Source organism: Urocitellus parryii, chromosome 6 (assembly GCF_045843805.1).
Source record: "Urocitellus parryii isolate mUroPar1 chromosome 6, mUroPar1.hap1, whole genome shotgun sequence".
In the NCBI taxonomy this organism is placed as follows: Eukaryota; Metazoa; Chordata; class Mammalia; order Rodentia; family Sciuridae; genus Urocitellus; species Urocitellus parryii.
Genome location: NC_135536.1, coordinates 72622464 through 72630354, shown reverse-complemented (window position 1 = coordinate 72630354; position 7891 = coordinate 72622464).

Below are 7891 nucleotides of genomic sequence, written 5' to 3'. Positions count from 1 at the left end.
GACAGAGTTATCAACTGGCCCAGTGCCTTGTGGCTAGCATATGATGAACACATGCTCTCTGGTCCAGCCTTTTAACCCATTGCCACAGGACTTCTCTTGTGCTGATGCAATCTGCACCAGGTGATCTTCCAACTGTTACTGCTCCCTCTAGAGACCGCCTGCGGGAAGAGTGCCCTTCTGTGTACATAAATTGATATCCTGGTTTACCCATCTCTGTGAGTCTGGGCCCTGAATCCAGTTCCAGTGTTGGCAAAATTTAGCTTTGAGCCTGCAATACTGAAGTCCAGACCCTGGAGCTGAGTGGATCCACCCCATCATCAGAGCACACCAGGCTACAAGGTGGGGATGGCAACCAGCATCTTCTTGGGCCCAGAGGTTGGTAATCTTTTACATTAAAAAACCCTTACTCTTACAACATGAATTCATGAAACACCTATTTTTTTCCCCTGAGCTATGTGTTTCCTGCTAATGTTTTTCTTGCATTCATTAGTTTCTTATTATTCCACCTGTTTCACTCTGTGACCTCTCCACTCTCACTCCTAAATTCTAAGTTCATGTCTTTTATTTTTCTCATCTTCTTCCGGAAGCCTCTTCCCCTCTGCCTTCTCCTTTTACAGCCTCTGGAGTCTTCTCTACATTGATTTGGCAGATGTTACTGGCTCAGTTGTTCCCTCATGTTAACTGGCCAGCTGTGTTGGCTTCTTCTTGTTTTGATATGAACTGGACAGTTTGCTTAAATATGTTTGAGTTTTATCATTACAAAGATTGCACAAAATTCATTGAAAGGATGCAACACTAGTATCTTGTTCTTTTAAAACACCCATTTGATGTTTTTTTTTTTTGGTACACATTAACTTATTCTTTGGATTGACCTGTCATTCAGTGGAAATCCTTATCTCTACAAACCCATCCATCTGTCCTTCATCCTTCTGTCATGTATTTTTGGTATCTCATCTTACTTTCTCCATCTTTAATTGAGAAATACATCATAAGGATTTAATACCACCCCTTCTTTGCTATAATTCTTTTTCTTTCCAGATCTATCTATCTATCTATCTATCTATCTATCTATCTATCTATCATCTGTATTTTAAATCACATTGCTACTTTGCTCCTAATAGTGAAAACTTTATGAGGTCCTTTTTAACTTGAGCTTTGTTGTCACTATGGAAAAACCGAATATTTAGCCACGGCCTGCTCAAAATTATTTTTGTAGGCTTAACCTTTTCCTCTGAAATAGGCTTTTAAAATAGCTCATCCTGTCAATGATTCGACACTGTTTTATTTCCTGGAATTTAAATGATTTCGAATGGTGCTCCGCGGGTGCATTTGATTCCATTACAGAGCATCCTACCTTGATGTCTCTTTGCAGGGAGCTGCTCTCAGCGTCAGGCAAAAACCACACCACAAATCTTCCCCTGAAAGGCCCTTCTGCTGCCCTCCCCTCACTGACTGGCTTAGCCTTTCTTATCTTCTGCTGAGGCCTTGTGGTAGATAAAATTGACAAGCTAGCATACTCTGCACCGCATCTCTTCCCGGGCCACCCCCGCCTCTTTGTTCCTTCCCTTCTTTGTCCTGCCTCAGTTGTCAGCTTTATCCAGTCTCTCCTCTTTAGTGCTCCCATCTGCTGCTGGTCATGGATGGTTTCCAGATCTCCCAGGGAATCAGAGGAGAAAGCAATATTTAGCCCATCTCAACTTTCACAGTCCTTTTCTCTCTCCTACTGTCTTTGAAGTTCCTACTTTCCCACCCAATGTTTATGTCTTTTGTCCAGAGTATACTTATATCATCACTTTCTCCCCCTCCCCTAAGTTAGCTCTTCTGAAGTGCCACATTAGTCTTCTATTAGCTAATTCACTGTAAATTATTTTCTACTCCCTACCCTTACCACATTAGGAGGCCAGTTGTGCTTCCTATCTTTCTCACACAGAATATGTAACAACCAATAGAATTGATTTACTAAATATGCAAATACCCATTTTTAACTCTTTATAGTGCAGTGGCCTATGTAGGCTCATTCAAAACTATTAGATCCTTGGGCTGTGAATGTAGCTCAGTGGTGGGGAACCTATCTCACATGGATGAGGCCCTGGGTTTGAGTTCCAACACTGCCAAAAAAAAAAAAAAAACCTATTAGAAATCTATTGGTTTTGCTTGAGATGATGGTAATCAACTTTTCATGAAGCTCAATTGGTTTTTTTTCTTTCCTTTTTCAAAATCTTAAGTCATTTTAAAAAAGATAACCATATAATATTTTGAAATTACAACACATGAGTAACTCAGTGTCAAAAATATTTGAACAAAAACTTGATGAGAATAAACGTGACTGGATTCTGTAGGACTTTTGCATATGATGCTTAGATCTAGGAGGGTGGATGACTTTCATGGACATTTACTTATGGAAGATAATACTTTACTTTTTCATGCATAGGAAAAATTTAAGGGGAAATGACAGAATGTTTTTCTTTCCCATTTATTTCCAGTGAAAATTAGACAGCTCTTTTTGTTCTGTGTATAACTTTCTGTTAGCTAACCCACAGAAACACTTGGATCTCTCCTAGGAGGGATGCATAAAATTATTTCACAAAAGAAGGGCAAGTTGCTAGAAATGCTTCCCATTATTAGTTTAATACACCCCTGAGAAACAGATGTACGGAGAGCAATCCTTCCTGTCTGGTCTCAGGAGATGGGATGCCTAAGTGTAACATCAAGCAACTTGCAAGCACTGATTTCCTGGAAGTTGAGAATCATCTTCAGCCTAGTGCATTGACAGCAAAGCCAGACCCAATAGGCTGTTTTATTAATTTATTGTAGGTTGAGTTGCTTTCACCTCTGGGCATTCCCGTGTTCAGCTGGGACTTTTGCCAAAAGAGCCAGAGCTGCCTTAATCTCCTCATTCCTCATTAAACTCACAGCTTTGGTTGGTCACAGATCTTGCAGATCTTGGCAGGGCACTCTTGCTCCCTCGTTTTGTCTCAGCACCATATGGCTTTTGACAAAGTCGGGCCACAGCTCCAACCCAAACAGTCCAACATTATCAAAACCCAGCCCACAGAGGAAATGACCTCTGTTTGTTTCTGTAGGCCATAGAGCTGTGAGTGAGAATCGGGTAGCAAAGGCAGTCTGGTGAGAGACGATCACATGGAAAAGGGAAAGAAAATTGGGGGCGGGGGCGGTGAGGGTGGGCAGGGAGAGATCTTACAGACAAGATGTAGTCGACTCTGAGCAACATTATTTGTGTCCAAGAAAAATACTTTGCTCACATTCATTTCTTTCTAAGGATGAGGAACTTTCACCTGGATTTAAAAGAAAGGAGGATCCAAAGTCTGGATTCAATTAGCATGATTTAGAATACACAAGGAGTGTTTTCTATAACCTACCCCGGATGTTTAGGATATAACCATATCTTCTGTACTCCTACGTGGGAATGTGAGCGTTGGGGTCCTCAGGGCTGGTTGTTGTTTTGCCTACCCTGGGTCCTGTGTCCCAGATCTCATTCTACTGTGTGCTATTTTTGGCTCGAAATCTCTTTCCAGGCAAGCCTGATGAATGTCTAAACTTTAAGAGCAAAATACAAGGAGCTGAATGTCTCCCCACCCCTCATATCAAATTTCACTCAATTCTATAAGACCTACAGCACCAGAAACAAGTTTCAAACCTCTCTACTCCAACCCACAACAGATTGTGAATCTTGAGTGAAGATGGATCTAACAACGGCTAGGATCCAAGACTGCCCCATACATCCTTATCTTGTCTTCCTTTAAAAAGCTAGGCAAATTTTGCACCCCACTCCATAATGTCTGGGCTTATTCTAGTAGAAAAACCATTGTGTAGGTTGTCAATACCTGTTGCTGAATAAATGAAACTTCTAAGGCTGGAAGTATCCCTTGGCAAATCCTCCAGGTTGAGAGAAAGGGAGACTTTCCAGAATAAGGTTCAGATTCATAAGCATGAAATATGAGGGATGTCATGAACTGATCTCTGCTGACATTTTCCAGCACCAACTTGTCTCTGCTCCCTTTATCCCCACTGCCAGCCTAAGTTACAGCATGCCTGACTTGGTTGTATTCTCCCCTGCCTAGCTCCTGTCTATGGCCTCTCACTAATGATTGCGCTGCCCCCTGCCCCAAATGTCCTTTATCTCCTTTCTGCTTGACCAATTCCAGTTTACCTGACAAGCCTCACACTCCCCAAAGAGAGAATTCTTAAATATTTCCTTCTTCATTATCCTATTGTTCCTTCTTCCTGTCTGTGATATACATCTGGTTTGTTTATATATTCATTTTTCTATTGACTCAAAAGCCTTTGGAAGCCAGAGAATTTGTGTCTTCATGTCTCCAGTTTCTAGCCAGTGCCAGAGTACATAGGCATTTAGAACCTAGGCACTCAGAACTTTTTATCTAAGTTCATAGTAAGTAAATTAAATAGGCATGTAATTGAATTCAGAAATCTTCAAATATAGTATCATAGTATCCCCATTTTACACATCAGAAAACTGAGACACAGAGAGATGAAGTAATTAATTGTGTAAGTTTTTGTACAGAACTGAAGCCAGGATTGTGACCTGGGCAGTCTGACTCTAGGGACCAGACTCTTAACAATATACTCAATGGCATAGGATAATTACTTAATGAATGAATGAGAGTAAATGCAGAGAAGTGTGTTCTCATGTGGACCCTCCTCTCTATATGCTCCCTGGGAATCTGCTCCCTCCAATGTAAAGCCCATTATGTCTGATGGCAAGAAATAACCTTGGTGGGAAACTAGGGATGGGCTGCTGTGATCCTGCAGGGCTTCAGAGGCACCAACCTGTTTTGGGGGATCTCTCGGGAGCTGAGGAAGCTATGTTCTCCCTAGAGCCTGAATTAACTTCTGAATAAATCCACTAACCTTCATGCTTCTCCTTGAATTCAGTTTGGCCTTGGATAGAAACTTGGCCTATAAGACTTCTGAGGACAGACCTGCACCTTTGGCTCTAACTCATCTTGACCCACAAAATCCACTGTCTTGAGATGAAAGATTAGGGATAGTCTGGGCCTGCTGGGGTTCCTCTTCCATGACTATGCTAGAAGTGGGCAGCCTGTGCCGGGAGAGTGACTACCTGGTCCCATATCCACCTTCTGTGATAAATGGCAGAACATATCATCAATTTAGTCACCACAAGAACTCATGTTTTGCTGAGCTTGTAATAGAGCATTGCAATGGCATGGGCTACTAAAGAGCATTACATAGCTGACCCGAGATACATGATATTTTTAACTAAAAAAAAAAAAAAGTTCCTCTGAACCATTCCTTATGAAAGGGCATATTAATTTAAATTTTCTGGGAAACATTTTGATAATATGTATCAAATGTCTTAAAAACTCTAATATCCTTTGATCTAGTAATTCTACTTCTAGGAATTTATCTTAAGTAAATAATAAACATTATATTTATATTCAGGGATGGTCCATGAAGCATTAGTTATGTAAGCAATGAAAGATTTAACAACAGAGAGTTTGGTTAAATGAATTATGGTTTAGTCATACATGATAACACTGTAAATAAATCATGGAATAATGAAGTGATATCATGGGGTAAACATGGATTTGGAAAAATATTCATAATACATTAGATTTCTAAACCACAATAGGAATAGTACACAATGTAGTCCTCTTTACAAGAAAGAAAAAATCCTGGAAGAGCATTCATTAAACTACTCTCTCTGGGATGAGATTAAAAGTGTTTTAAATTTTCTTTTAGTTTTTCTATATTTTCCAATTTTCTGCAACAGCCAGGTACATCTTTTTGTTACAATATTTTAAATTTCAAAACTAAAAAACCACCCAACATGGACATCTGAAGATTCTGTCCTATGCAGTTGGTGATCAACTTCCCCAGCTGGCTCTGGATGTTCCATGGACCTGTCAGGAATCGGCCATTATCAGGAACCGGCCATTATCATCAGGGAGAGGCACCCTGCAGCTCTGGGCTGGAAGATCTCCATGGGAGGATGAGCAGGCACTGTTCTGCTCTATAGGATATGAAATGAGGCATTGGGAGCCTGTGGAAAGTACTGAAAGCCTTGCTTGCAAAGGGTTGGAACTTGGCCACATACATCTGCATCAGGCAGTTTTATTTTTCGAATATTACAGTTTTATTTAATCTTGAAAAAAATTTCTTTTTTCTAAAATTGCCCAGGTAGTCCAACTACCTCTGCTTAACTTCCAAGCAGTGTCCCCAGGTTTCTCATAACACAAAATGTAAGAATATAATTTGGTGACAATTGCTAAAATAAAGAAGTCAGCGAACAGACTTTAACTCTCATTTGAACAACTATTTCTGTGATAACATTTTGTTTTGATCTAAAGAATTGCATTTTGGTTCTTCAGTGTAATCATTTCCAGAAGGAGTTCCAAAATCTGCATTGTGAATCCACTAGAAGAGAGTGAGCATCAGAAAGTCAAGAAAAAGAAACATATTGGATGGTGGTATTCCAGAATCTTCTGAAACTGCTAAAGGCCCATAGTGCAACACATTTTTAAGAAGTGCAAACTTTCCAAACCTGGAATCAAAAAGGTTTTTTAATTTCTCAATCAGTAAAGATTTCCCGCTCACCAGTCATGAACCAAACACGTTGCTGAATCTTACAGGGTAATTCGATTATGATTGTCACCTCCATCCAGGGAGAGGGAAGGGTGAGTTTATTATTGTGCTTGAGGGCTTCTGAAAAACAGCAAATGCATTAGGGCTAAATATGGCATACAGCCTTACCTTTAGTAAGATTGAGGCGTTTCCATCTCTATGTCATATGATTTTGGAAAAGTTACTAAACTTCTGTAAGCCTCAGAACGAGGCCATAATGACATTTACTTAACTCATGGATTATCTAGAGAAACAAATGAGATGATACATGCATGTTGTGTTTTAAGAGGCACTTAATGTGTACTCAACACGATTAGCTATAATTATAATTGTTTTATTATAAATTTTCTTTTGATGGGCCATGATTTTTTTCTCATGAGAGCTTTGTATCATTGAAGCAGCAAATCACAAGTCAGAGGCTCCCTAGCTGATGGGTATTAGACAAAAGGCACAGACTTGGCTGCAGCCTGCTCTCCTCTGCCCACTAAATTTCCAATGCAGTTAATAAGAACTTCCCTCACAAAGAGCAAAGGCCAGACCATGTTTTTATTTTGGGCAATGAACTGGAAAAGTTATTGGTTATGAAATACTAGAAAGCCTTTTAGGTTTATCATGTAATGTCTGAGCAGGGAGAAAATTGGCATGACCCCTGAAAAAGGAAGACAAAGAACTATCAGTGGGCATTTGCGGACCACATAATTTTGAAAATGTACTTCCTTTTTATTCTTCTCGAGTCTACCACAGCATGAGGCATGAAAACAATTTGCTAGCTGGCGAAAGAGAACATTCCCTGAAGAACATTTGTGTCCCAGCTGACATGAAACTTTTAAAAGATATGCATTTATTATTTAAACAGGATGGTGAATGTAGGCCCTCTGTTTTTGCAACAGGTGTAATGAGGGACATCATGACATTGAAGTGCTCTAACATCATCCAAGATGATCACCCAAGATAAGCCGGTTCTGGGGGTTTTCTTCAGGAAATAGAATAAAATAATTTTGGCTATGTTACTTTGTTTCCACCTGCAAAGGATTTGCATTTTCAGAGAACTAAAGAAATACAACCTGTTGGTTATTCTTCAGCAGCCTAGCCACCACAAGGTGCAAAGATTACCCCCCCCCCTTTTTTGTTGTAAGCTGGAGTCCAAGGCCTGTTGAGAATCCAGGTGGGTTGCTGGTAGACAGGAAAAATGCAACCAGACTGATCCATGGTATTTCAACTTTAGACTTTAAATATGACAGCCGGGTGGGAGAAAACAGCTGTGGCC